This window comes from Columba livia, chromosome 11 (genome assembly GCF_036013475.1).
Source record: "Columba livia isolate bColLiv1 breed racing homer chromosome 11, bColLiv1.pat.W.v2, whole genome shotgun sequence".
Classification (NCBI taxonomy): domain Eukaryota; kingdom Metazoa; phylum Chordata; class Aves; order Columbiformes; family Columbidae; genus Columba; species Columba livia.
Window position 1 is genome coordinate 4,370,038 of NC_088612.1, and position 12,706 is coordinate 4,382,743.

General features: G+C 39.9%; 1 long non-coding RNA gene across 1 annotated transcript in view; it reads left to right on the forward strand.

Annotated features, from left to right (window-relative positions):
* The first annotated feature begins 2,763 nt into the window (after positions 1-2,763).
* LOC110355560 (uncharacterized) overlaps positions 2,764-12,706 on the forward strand; it is a 51,178-nt gene continuing 41,235 nt past the window's right edge. Inside the window, exons 1-2 of the long non-coding RNA XR_002408312.2 lie at positions 2,764-2,897; positions 6,117-6,201. This is a non-coding gene — a long non-coding RNA (uncharacterized LOC110355560). The remainder of the gene's footprint in view (positions 2,898-6,116; positions 6,202-12,706) is intronic.

A 12,706-nucleotide genomic window follows, 5' to 3' on the forward strand; every position in this document is an offset into this window, starting at 1 on the left:
AAGTTGAAACCTGTAAATGAGATTCAAAGAGGAGATGAAATATGATAAGTGTCAGGCAAAGTAAACGATAATTCCAGCAACCTTGCGGATACACTGGAGAACAAGGCGAGGATTTCAGGAAGGAAGAGGAGGCGGTGAGACAGAATGAGTTTTCTCCATGTGGTCAAAGTAACGCCTTGGTGCTTTTTTATAACACTAGATATTCCAAAGCAGTCTGGTCCTTAGTAATTGATTTGTGCTGCAGGTTACACCGATTATTTCTAGAGATTTGCTGAAGGTAGGAGTAGGAAAATGGTTTTTAATGGCAGTCGGTCCTGCAAGTAAGTGTTATAGCACCACTATGTAATTAATGCCAAATGTGTCATCGTGCCTTAGTCACTGAAAGGAATTTAGGACGGATGCCTGTATTCTCAGTGAACAAAATTACTGTTTCACCCTAATTAGACTAATTTTTACTGAGGACAGTGGTTAAGTTATATTAACAATACCTCCCCCTCCAATATTGTGACAAGAAGAACAGAACACGTAATAAATTCTACACAAAAAAGAAGCAGCATCCATCTACAGTGATTTTAATTCTTTGCTGTATGATCAAGTGAAAAACAAGCTCTGTTGAGTAGCCAGCAATGCAGTTGCTGTGAACGGTCCACTTCCCAGTGAGGACCATTGTGACACACACCACCAGTTCCTGCTTTCTTGATGATAATCACAGTGAAGAGGGAGAAAACAGATTGGGAAGTGTAATCCCATTAGGTCAGGGCTGGAATCTCACGGAACAGTGCTGTGGGATAAACTTCATTGCCTTTTCCGCTTGCATTAAAAGTGGAGCTGGCTTCTAATGTTGTACTTCCATGAAATTAAAGTAGCTGCTTTATCTTCCATCAAATTATAAGAGCACAGATTTGATAAAACTGAAGAGCAATTTACTTTTTTTATATTTTTAAAAGTTACAGTTTAGATTGAAAAAGTACAAGCAAGTGTTCATCCTTTGACCTGGAACCCTTAAAGGGATCCTTTTGGCAAGGGTTGGCAAGGTCTGGCCAAGTTATAACAAGAGACCTGTCAAGCAAGGACTCCCATTCCTAGGATCTACTGCTGTGAGAACAAAGGGATCTAAGAGGGTTATCTACATCAGCAGTTTGGTTTGAAGGCATAGCATTGTCTTTAGGCGAATCTCAGTGTATTGGATGGGTTTGCAGAATAGTTTTGACACACATTATCTAGGCTGTTATTGGAAAAAATTAAACAAGAAACTTCACTCCAGGTTTGCTCCAAGCGCTGATGGAGACATTGCAGGCTGAACCAGTCACTGATTCTTTGGTTGATGTAAAACCATACATGTGGGAGACATTTAATCTGGGGGTCAGACTAAATGTAGTCCAAAGTAAAATCCTAGAAAAGTAGATTGTGTAAGCACAGAGAATAAATTGGTTTGGTGTACTGATCCATTCCTATTGTGCCCAAATTATTGGCTAATGGAGGTATAACATATGTTGACAAACTGGCAATCACTCAATTCTATTTTTATCTTTTATTCTGAGAATTACTCCAAACGACTGCCAATGGATTTCTGCGTCTCCCACCCAACCATAGATTCAGGAAAGGACATGCCCAACCTGCCTTAAAATCCTGGATTTAAATGTTTGTGATTACGGCTGGAAAGATTAACACCATAAAGACACAACGGAACTGTGTCATCCTCGAGATTCCCATACATATCACTCATTCTCCTACTCATCATTCCATTTTCCCTCACATTTTGTGGTGTAAAGGTGATTCATTTAAACAGAGAGAACAGAATATAACTAGGCAGAAATCAATCTGTCTGCACAGAAGCTATTTTTAAAACTGTTTAGAGTAGCACACGCTTTTTCCTGAAATGTGTTCAAAGATCATAATTCATATGACAGAATTGTGTGTGTGCTCATGTAATTTCTGTTGGATATTTCAGATTTCAGAGAAGACAGGAGAGTCTTGAAAGCCAAGAATTGCTAAAATGATCAACATGCTATCATTTGAACTCTTGAAAAAGCCTATAAAAATGACATGTCAGTAGTGGATTAGTATTAAAAATTCAGGTATATGACAGGAAATGATGCTTAAATGTAGGAAAAACAATAGGCAGCAGGAGCTTTCATATCTGGGAAGGATTTCCTTATTTTATATTTGCTTGTAAACATGGCACAAATTCTACTGAAACGTGAGCATTTTAAATGATTTACATGTCTGAGAACATTCCCTGGTGACAAAAGTAGCAGGAATTTTGTTTATAAACGTAAATAAAATGCAACTTAATCTGATTGCAGGGGCTACAGAAACTTCTGTTTCCACCCACTACATTCAGATCTATTAAACTGTAATATTTCCCTGTCAGATGTGTATCAATGCTTCTAGTTCTAAAAGCCAAAGGACTCCTACAGAGACGGTGTAATAACCAGGTCCCAAGGGGCTGGCATTCTTTCTTCTAAAGAAAATTAATGATTATTTTAAAATCTTATCCCCAAAACTAATCTGGTGTGTAATCTGTGCCAGAAAAACAGTGGTGTGAGCAGAAGTTCTGATTGTTAAATCTTATATCCCTCTGTTTCTGGCTACTAATTGAAATACTTAGGATATGCCATCTCTTTTCACTAAAACCGTATATCTGAAGTCTCCTTGTAGCTCTTTCCTAGTATAGCCCTGAACTCACCATTCACAACTGTTTCCTGGCAGTGCTATATTGTTATTAACATTGTACCTTTTCTGTTTGGCTACCGCAGAAATAACTGAATTGGCCAAACCTCTCTGATGGCTGCAACATGAAAGAAAAAGAGAAAAGGCTGAAATGAATGCCCTGAAATGGGGAAATCAACAGATTGCCCGGAATCACACCTGAACCGTACATGAGTCAGCCAAAGGTCTGAAAACTCCCGTGTGATTGAGTTTTACTTGGGGGATCTTTTGTAAAAATTCAGTTTCACATACATGTTGTTATAAGTTTAAGGTAATGAGAATTTAATGAGAATTACTGTGGAGAAAACAAGGCCTCCGGGACTACCTGTGTTTTTCTGTTTGCCATCTTTGTAAAAAAAGAAAATGGAACTTACATATATTTTCTTTTTTATGTTTTGTTACCCAGTGGCACAAGTACTTCCAGTCTTTTAAACCTGCCCTGTGGTTTAGACTTAGTTTCAAACAGAAACTGATTGATTTATTAATGATTGAAGACATTTAATAATACAGGATTTCTTTGAGTTTTGCCAGCTGGGATCCTACCACCTCATCTAGAAAGATACATAATCTGAAAAATAATGCTTGCAACAAGCACTGAATGTGAACTAATACTTTGAATTTCAAGGTCTCTAGTACTTTTTTTGCCTAGACACCTGTTGGTGCTTGGCACTGCTGATCTTTGCAGGCCAGAAGATGGGTTTAAATAGCAAGGTACAGAACCTAAACACTACTGAATGACATACACGTGGTAACTGAAGACATGGTGCTACTGGGAAATTAATCAGTTCTTTAAGTCCTCTCATAATTAGGTTTGCAGCCTTCAGGGAAAAGCTATGGTTAGGAAGATAGAGAACAAGTGCTTCCAGAAGGAAGAAATAAAAAAAGCCAACCTTGAAACTCTTTCAAAAATATGACCAAGGAAATACAGTCATTAATTTATGAGCTTAATTAATATCTAAATATAAATGCCAACCTAGCCTCTCTCGCAGTCTAAATACTCACTTTGCTGTATTTTATCTGCTGATAAGAACCTGGAGGCCATTGAGGCAACTGTAAGAAAGGTGTTTTCATGCCACTAATTCCTAGTAAGTGCTAGTTTGCCTAATGGAACCTGAAAGCTCCCGAAAACACTGCACCCCCTTCTATGCTATGCTGTCACATGGAAGTAGAAAAAAAAATCTCAGAAAAAAATAACAAATCACACCAGGACATCCAATTTATACACCAATCGGAATGAGTAGACACGATGGGTCTGTTACACAGGTTCCTCTTCACAGAGATTCCAGAGGGTTTGTGCGAGCTGAGGAAACGCTGATTAGCTCAGGGTGCAGAGCAGCACGGTTCGCCTTGTTCCAGCAGACCAGGGTCAGCAGCCTCGCAAGCTTGCCAGACAGTATTTTCTTTTCCCAAATTAGAAGCTGAGCATGCCAATAGTAGGTTTCCTGGTTAATTCCGAACTGTAAATTGAGGCAGAGCCAGGTGCCTTGGCTTCATCCCGAGTCAAGATAGAGCTAATCAGCGGAGCCATAGTGTCTCACCGCTGCCAAATTCAGCAGGAGTCCTGGTTGCCGCACAAGGGGTATGTGGTCCAGTCATTGGTGGGTGTACGCCAGAAGTCACCCCTTCTGTTACAGCATCTGTGTTTAAAAAGAAAGCTTTGCCTTTCAAAAATCTACTGATTAAAGAAAAAGGGGAAAAAAAAACCCACAGCACTTTGGGTGTGTGCAATATCAAGACGGGAAAATGTAAGTCATGGTTAAAAGTACTTTCTCGGTTTGAGAACTCCTTCAGTTAGGGAAAAAATAAGCAAATTAATTCTGATATTTCTCTCCTATTGGACTGAAACATCAGCAAAGTTTCTTTTTCAGTTCTTGATAGTCCTTCGGTACTCATATGACAGATAACCTCAGCCCAGTCACTATCAGAGACTTGTTTAGTACATGCATACAATGATGGCTTACAAATTTGGGGGTATGGAATGAATGTTGTATGTTGCGTTGCTGGAATCTGCTGCTAATATTAGAGCAGAACAAACTCACTTCCTGGAGGCACCAGCACCCTTCATGTGCAAATTTTTTTCAGTGGTATCAGACATGTGGAATAAATTATCATAAATTGCTTGTGATTAGATGTAAAGTACCAGAAGGATTTCCAACAGTTAATCCCTTTATTTCTGGGGTCCGTGAAGAGCAAATTAAGCTGAAGACTGGTATGTAACTGCTTTTCATTAAAACTAATGCTCTCATATTATAGTACTGTTTTGTTTAATTAGGGAACATAATTTTAGAAAATATGAGCTTTAGGAATAAGGCAGTGAGCAATGTGTACTGGCCTGTAACTACTGTTATTCTGTACAAACTACAAATAGCAACAGTGGTATTAGAAACATTAAGATTTGCTCCCACATTTCATAATACACTCAATCTTACTGTGTACTAATATGTTACATGGCTATGGCCAAATGCAGGATTTCCTCCTAAATTCTGCTGGAGGGTAATCTTCTATTTCCATATATTTTTATTTCAATAAAGTTTTGGGTGACAGTTTTCTTGCCATTTAACTAAAATAGATGAATTTCGGACATCTGAAAGGTTTTCCTGAGATAAATGTGAGCCTATGTCAAAAAAACAAACCAAACAAACAAAATAACCCAACAACAATGACTAAAAACAAACACCAAACCCAAAACAAATGCACAAACAAAACACCTCAATATGAAATGAGATTTTGACAGCATGCAAAACAAATTATTCTCTTTCCTGGGAATCTGTGCTACTCAATACTTTTAAAAGGCACATTTGTTTGGAAATCAGTCCCTCTGCAGCGTTATATACTACACAGTAATATGATTATATCTGAAAATGGCTCACTGGAATGACTATGGGTTGTATGGCATAGCGTGAGACAAACATGAGGCCAGCAGAAGCAGGGCAATGTGGAGATGATGAGCTGTGGTGTTCTTGAGCGTGCACTGATTCACCCAGATGTCAGGAGAACATCAGCTTCCTGGTTTTTAGTTATGATTTCAGCTATTATTCACTTCCCAAGTTCATAAAATACCAATAGTTTCTCTATGGCCTTCTCTGTGTAATTTAGTTACCACCTGTTTTGAGGAGAGACAGCTGAATGGAGCAGAACAACCAGGGAATTGGTGTCCAGCAATTGTATTACCCTAAACTGGCCCCATACTACTAAACTGGGCTATTTTTTTGTTTTGTTCTTGCTATAGAGAAGCAAAACCCTGAAGTAATCCTTTCACAATTTATTTAGCGAATTTGCTTCATTGTTACCACTTAGAGTGCTGAAATGTGAACTAAAGATAAACAGAAAGAGAAAGCAGGCAGAGAAAAGCAGATGCACTCAGTTTCTCATTTGGGTCCTTTCTTTCTCCTTCTCATTTTTAGGTACCTACCAAAGGAGCAGCCCCTCCTTGATGTTTGGAGTGTAAATACAACCATGTCTTGAGACCTGGACAAGAGGTGCTATCAGGTTGGTGTCCTGCTCCTTGGACCGAGAAGGGAGATGCGAATGGCTGGAAGCTCTCCTGGGTCCATACAGCAGTCCCATCCTGTCGGCTAAAGTTCATAGATAAACCTCTAGACTCATGGTTCCATGAAGCAAGGTGAGCTGACCTCTTATGACTCCTGGCAGGACAACCTTGTTCCTTTGCTCCCAGCGGACCACATCAGTGTTTACTTTGCGTCTGGTCCAGTCCTCAACAGAGTCCTCCATGACCCACTGTTTACCCACTATGAAATTAATTTTCTTAAGTTAGCAAGCTGAATTGTTTCACGCAAATATTTGATTAGTGCCACGGTTGGGTCAAGTGTGGGATCACAGCAGAGAAGGGAGGAAAGGCAGAAGAGAGAATGGAAACAATCTTCCTCCCTTTCTCCGCAATAGGGAGGAGGAAAATAGAAGGGTTAATTTGGATAACTGGAAAATACTCTGTTTAAAGGTAAAGCAAGAGGTATTGGAAGAGCATTGGGGGGGATGCTTTGGGGTGGGATGCGTGCTTCTTGTTTGCCCTGTTTATAGGAAACATTCTTTTTAAATAGGTGCCAAGCTAATTACGCAAGGTCTTTTCTTCAACAACGTGCATTTCTCTGTGTGTTACATGGTACTTTTGAAACACCGACTTCTGTATTGAAGAATCAGAAAGCTGGCATAGAAAAAGGGGAGAATGTGTGCCCAAGTCCTTCTTGACAAGGCAGAGCACTGGGATTGCTAGGAATTATGGTCTGATCAGTCTGATTTCCCTGTGCATGTCTTCTTTTTCCATCTGGAAATCTGTTTGCTGGAGGAATTTGAGCCTTTTCTACATTTGTCCAGGATTTATGGATGTTCAGGACACTAGGCAGAGACACTCTGAAGCTTGGAGGTTCCAGATATGTTCATGTTACATGTTCAGAACAAAACACAGAGCGCATTTGCAGTAAGTCAGATGTTCTTTGGGCAGCACCACAGAAGCCTGCTGTGGAGCTAATATGAGTATTCTCAATAATTCCAACATGATCCAGAAGCACTGGACTTCAGTAATTTATAATAAGCATGTAATATTCACTGTGAAATCTTGCGAAATATGACAGCCAAACCCTGCTGCAGAGAATTGTGGGAGCGTGGCACGCGGGAATAGGAAAGAGCGGAAATAAAACTCGTAGTATCAGTATGTGCAGTGAGCCTGGCCAAAACACTAAACATGCCACTTTTTGCAAACAAAACTTGCCAGAGGTATGTTGAAGGCTGTGAACATCAATTCAACAGAAACCAACTGTTCCTGGAAGGAAGAATTATATTTTTTTTCTGCTTTTCCACAAATTTTGCCCAATTGGTTGCCCCTTCCTTTCAGCAGGTACACCACGTTCTCGGGCGCTGGTATGCAGTTCAGTGTGTCTAAGCCCCAGGGAACAATATCGTTTAAAGCTTTTGCTGCACTGTTTCTGTACTGCGGCACTTCACACATCCTTCCCTGCCAGAACCCATCCTGCCTTACTGGCAAAGGTGGTATGGAATCAGTAGCCCCTTCTTTCAGTCAGATGGGTGTGCGAATAAAATAAAGGCAACGGGCAAAGGAAATATTATTCAGAGGCCTCGAGGTCCCTAGAGCTATGACTCAGATTTGGGACAGGGTGCAAAGAATTGCTTTATCTCAAATCTTTTGTCTTCTCAAGTGCAGCGTCACGGGTAAAAGCGAAAGACCAGTGCACTCAATGCTTTTCTCCTAATTTTTAAAGGTGAGGTATGTGGATCATACTCCTGTTAAGCAAACAGAGTCGTACAAGGTTTTCCATGTTCTAGATGTGATTTGGCAAAGGCTGAGGAATCCAGAGTTAAGGCTGCTGCTGCAGACACAGCTCCAGTGCCACTGAGCGTAACACAAGTACACAGTTCCGTGTGGGCCACCCAGTGCTACCCAATTCTGTGTAATGGGTTCAGAAAACTATTTCAAGTGTTCTGATTTAGCATGGGACTATATAAATACCTCATAAGATCTGAAAAATGTGTAAGATTCTGGTGTTTACAAGATAGCAAAGTAGAAGTGGCTGCCCTAACTGTAGGGCAACTGCAGCAGAAATTACCAGTGTGATGTGGCATTATAAGAATAATCATAGTAAAATGATAATTACAATCCTCTGACCTGGCACTAATTTGCAGAATTATTGTGGCTGATGTTTCTGAATTTTTGGCAGGGAATTCTGTGCATCCTAAAACCACTCCTTCAATCAGATACCACATGCTTTAAGCTTTAGGTTATTTAAAACACTATTCAGTATTGGGTTAATTTTATAATGAAGGAGGGAAAGAGCTCGTTAACAAACAAAGCGACATTTTTATACTGTGCTGTTTTCCAGCTAGCAGCTCTTGCAAGAGGTAAATTACTTACATGAATGCGAGTTTTTTGCAACAAATAAATTTAAGCTTTCTTCTGACTGCACTAGAACTGAGGTTGGCTAGTATGATCACAGCACACGTGTTGCTGTACTGTTATTATCTGTGAGCGGGACTTACTGAACAAACTCAAGGCAGGAACTGTGCATTCAGTTTCTTCTACTGCTTGCGTGCGCTAATGGTCAAAATGGAATACTGGGAATGCTGCATTTAAACCAAGTCTGACAGGAAGGATTAACTGGGGTGAGCAGTGAATTGCACTCGACCTTGAACGTTTCTGACATTCTGACAGTAAGAGAAGGTAAATATTGAACGTGAGGGACATGCTGAGCCTTTTATCTGAGCCCACTATATAGCAGGAAGCCGGCGGGGGGAAGTTACTTTTACTTTTTGTGAATGCCTGAGGATCTGAGCATGCTCTGTCGCGCAGGATACTGAGCAGACTGCAGCTCTGTTCTGTGTCTGTTAGGGAAATGAGCCCCACCTCAGCTAAAATGGGCAAAACATCCTTGGTAAACAGAGCACTGGGCAGAGCTTACACAATTAGCAATTACTCCATGAAACCCAGGCTGGCCGCTGCCCAGCTTTAGCTGAACTTTCATCCTCCTACAACATTTTGTTTAGAAACTATTTATATTTTTTAACAATAATACTCACTAGCAACACCCATCCTGGAGGACATCAACTGCTCTGACAGCCATCCCAGCTCCTTCTTAAACTGGGAACAGCAAATGCCATCTCTTCTAACAGAAACAATGAAAAGTCAGTGACTAGTACTTAATGTCCTATACATCTTCATTAATGAAAGGGAAACAAATTGCTCCTACAATGCTGTATTGTTAAATTCAGTCCTGCACAAAGGGTTCCTTACAGTCATGACAATGCATTCTTCATGATGGAAAGTGACTATGTTGGAAAGATGTCAGTCAGGGAATGGGCTGAGGTCCCTAAAGTCATCTCTGTCCTCACATTGGTTTCAAAACTTATGCCAGAGACAAAAAGTATTTTGTTGATTCCAGTTTATGTGAGCAAGCTTATACATTGGTTTCCTTTCAAAAATCAACCTCCTTTTGTAATTTGACAAAAAAAAAGACGAACCTTTAGTCCTCTGCTACTTGCAGTGGTGGCTTAGAGCAGCTCCGGGGGGTGGCCAGCGAGTGTTGGCAAAATAACTACTAGCTCTGTGACAGTTCTGGAATCCAGATTAGCTGGATACTGGCCAAGAGTTACTTGAAACAGTATTAACCACGGATGGTTCCCCAAATCAAGTGTCTCCTACCTTTCCTACCAGCTTATTCAGCTCTTTGCAATCCACAGGCTCCCCAGCACTGTTAACTGCCTGGTTGTATTGCAGCCACAGCCGCCCCTTCTTGAAAACAGAATCGAAAGCACCACACATCAATAAGTGATGTAGATAAAACATGAGGGTAGAATTTACTTTTGTTTCATAATCCAGTTTCTTTGGACACACTGAATCAATGGGGCTATTCCAGCTCTGAGAATAAGGCCTCCTCATGTTAATACGTGCTTGGAATCCCAAGCTCTGCCAATTCACACTGGCATGACTAAAGAGATTCCTGCCTCCAGCTCTCTGCCTGTTCTCCTGCGAGATGCTATCGGGCCAGTGGGAGGGGTGGGAAGGTAATGTGCGTGTCCTCCAAAGCTGCGGTCCGGTGTAGCAGAGCAAACTGCTGTAAAGTTCAGTTTCTATTTTCCTGTGAGCTCTGATTCAGAGTCCTTGGTGGATTTTGATTTCAGCAGCTGACAAGGGCGCTGCTCCACTGTCCCTCATAACTCCAGCAAGACTTGTAATCAGAGCCTCGGATCTAATCACAGGGGGTTAAACTCTGTTCTGCAAAGCTGTGAGCAGTATGGTCTGTCAAAATCATTGCTTACATCCCAGGTCAGTAAAGTCAACTAGCCAGTGTGTATTTATACGCTTATACATACATGATTTTAAATACACTGCTGCCAGATAACTATGATCTATCTGTGAGCGGTGGATTCCCGTGTGGTTCTAAAATCAAGTTGGTTTTGTCAGCAGTTTGTCAAATCATATACTGACAGCTTTTCACACCAAGAGGTGTAGTAGCAGAGCAGCATTGGAGGAACAGTGATTTATTGCACATGTTATAAAGGAAGTTGCTGTGAAGAATATTCATATTTATGATTTAAATGAGATCATCTGAGTTGTTGGGTTTTTTTGTTTTTTCTCAAGAACAGAATAATAAGAAAATTTTGAATGGATCCAGTTCTGTGTTGGCATGAGGAGTGATCTTGATTTTTTGTGGGAATGTATCAAAAAATAAACTATGAGTCTGATTTAGAAAAATAATTTAAGAGCTATTTCAGGAGCTATTTCTTACCCTTTTGGTGTAAAGCAGGCAAATGTCTGGATTTGCTGAATAAAAAATGATGCCAGTAGATAACTGCTCGGAATTATTTTGACTGCAGCCAGCAAATGTATCTCATCACTATGGTTGCAAAAACAAACACCCACCAAAGAACTGTATCTGACACAGAGAAAATAATTAAGGGAAATGGAACAATTTGCAGTCTGTATTAAATTCTTCACATTCCCTCACACAACTCAGTAGTTAAAGAGGGCTGCACTCTGACCTTCATGTACATATTGTCTTTGAGTTCTTGCACTCTGACAGTAGCAAGTGGGGTGAACATTACTTAAAAATAGAAAGAGACTTGACATGTATCTTCCTACTCAGAACTATTCCATTCTACTTTTTTAATGATGGATAAGAGGAGGTTAGAATCACATCTTTGAATTAGAATTCAAGAGTATAGTTTTACTTTTGAGTCCAAATATTTTTTTACCTCTGGTTTGGATATAGTTAAAGGAACTTCCCAAAAGTGCCTTACTCTGAAAAGTTCTGCCACTTCAAGTTTAATAAAATAAATCCATAGTTGAGCAAGTAATGCAGTTCTATATCAGTAACAGTCTTGTACAGCTGCTGAACCATCAGCATTTAGAGCCAGACTGAGCATGAAATTGGTGCTACTTTTTCTGAGTATGGTGAGTTGTAAACAGCCATTCAGCATCATCTCTTCCAGGACACCTGAGGTGACCCTTCTTAGCAGGGCAATCTTGAAGAGAGGAGAAGCCAGAGTAAGGAATTGTGCAGCTGTCCCAAAATAAGGCAGCACCTTTCACGAATTCAAGCTCTAAGATTAATATCATATCCCTCCCAGCCAAAAATAAAATTAAAACAAACAAAAAAAACCACAAACAAACAAACAAAAAAAACAACCAAACAAACAAAAAAAAAAAACACAAAACACCACTCGCGCCACAAAACAAGTCAGCTCAGTGGTGAAGAACCTCAGTCCTCCAATCTCTTATCTATAGTTTGAGTTTTCTGCTGAAGACTGAGCTCAGTGAATCATTGTTCACTTTGTCATGAGCGATTCTATGAAGAAAGAAAAGCTATAAAGCTATACCAGCAATTGCAATGTCCTCCCTCTTCCTCCTCTCCCTCTGGAAAGATCCAATTTCTCTCTCTATTAAGGAGGTGCAATGACGACATAATACTTATAAAACTTAAAAATACTGTTGTATTCATTTTGGTTGGGATAGAGTTAATTTTCTTTCTGGTAGGTGGTATAGTGCTGTGTTTTGGGTTTAATATGAGAATAACGTTGATAATGCACTGATGTTTTAGTTGTTGCTAAGTAGTGCTTATATAGTGCTTATAGTCAAGGAGTGTTCAGCTCCCGTGCTCTGTGAGTGAGGATGTGCACAAGAAGCTCCATCCATATCAGTAAAAGAGTTGACTGTAAGAAATTCCTGATAATATGCTTGTTATTCCCAACTATGCCATCCAATGAAAAACGCTATCTTGTTTAACAGAGCTTACAGTGAAACCTAATGATATGTGCATACTTAAAAAGGTACTGTCGAATTAAGTAATACAATGATGCCCTTCCAAAATTTTTCTGGTATCAGCTTATTTAAAATTAAAGATAAGAGTTCCTTATTAAAATTGAAGTTCATGGAAAGCCACAATCTCTAGAGCAAATATTTGATAGCTGGGAAAGAAGTGAGGTTGTAGTTCTGACTTCCCTCTTCTAATATACTTTGCACCAGAAA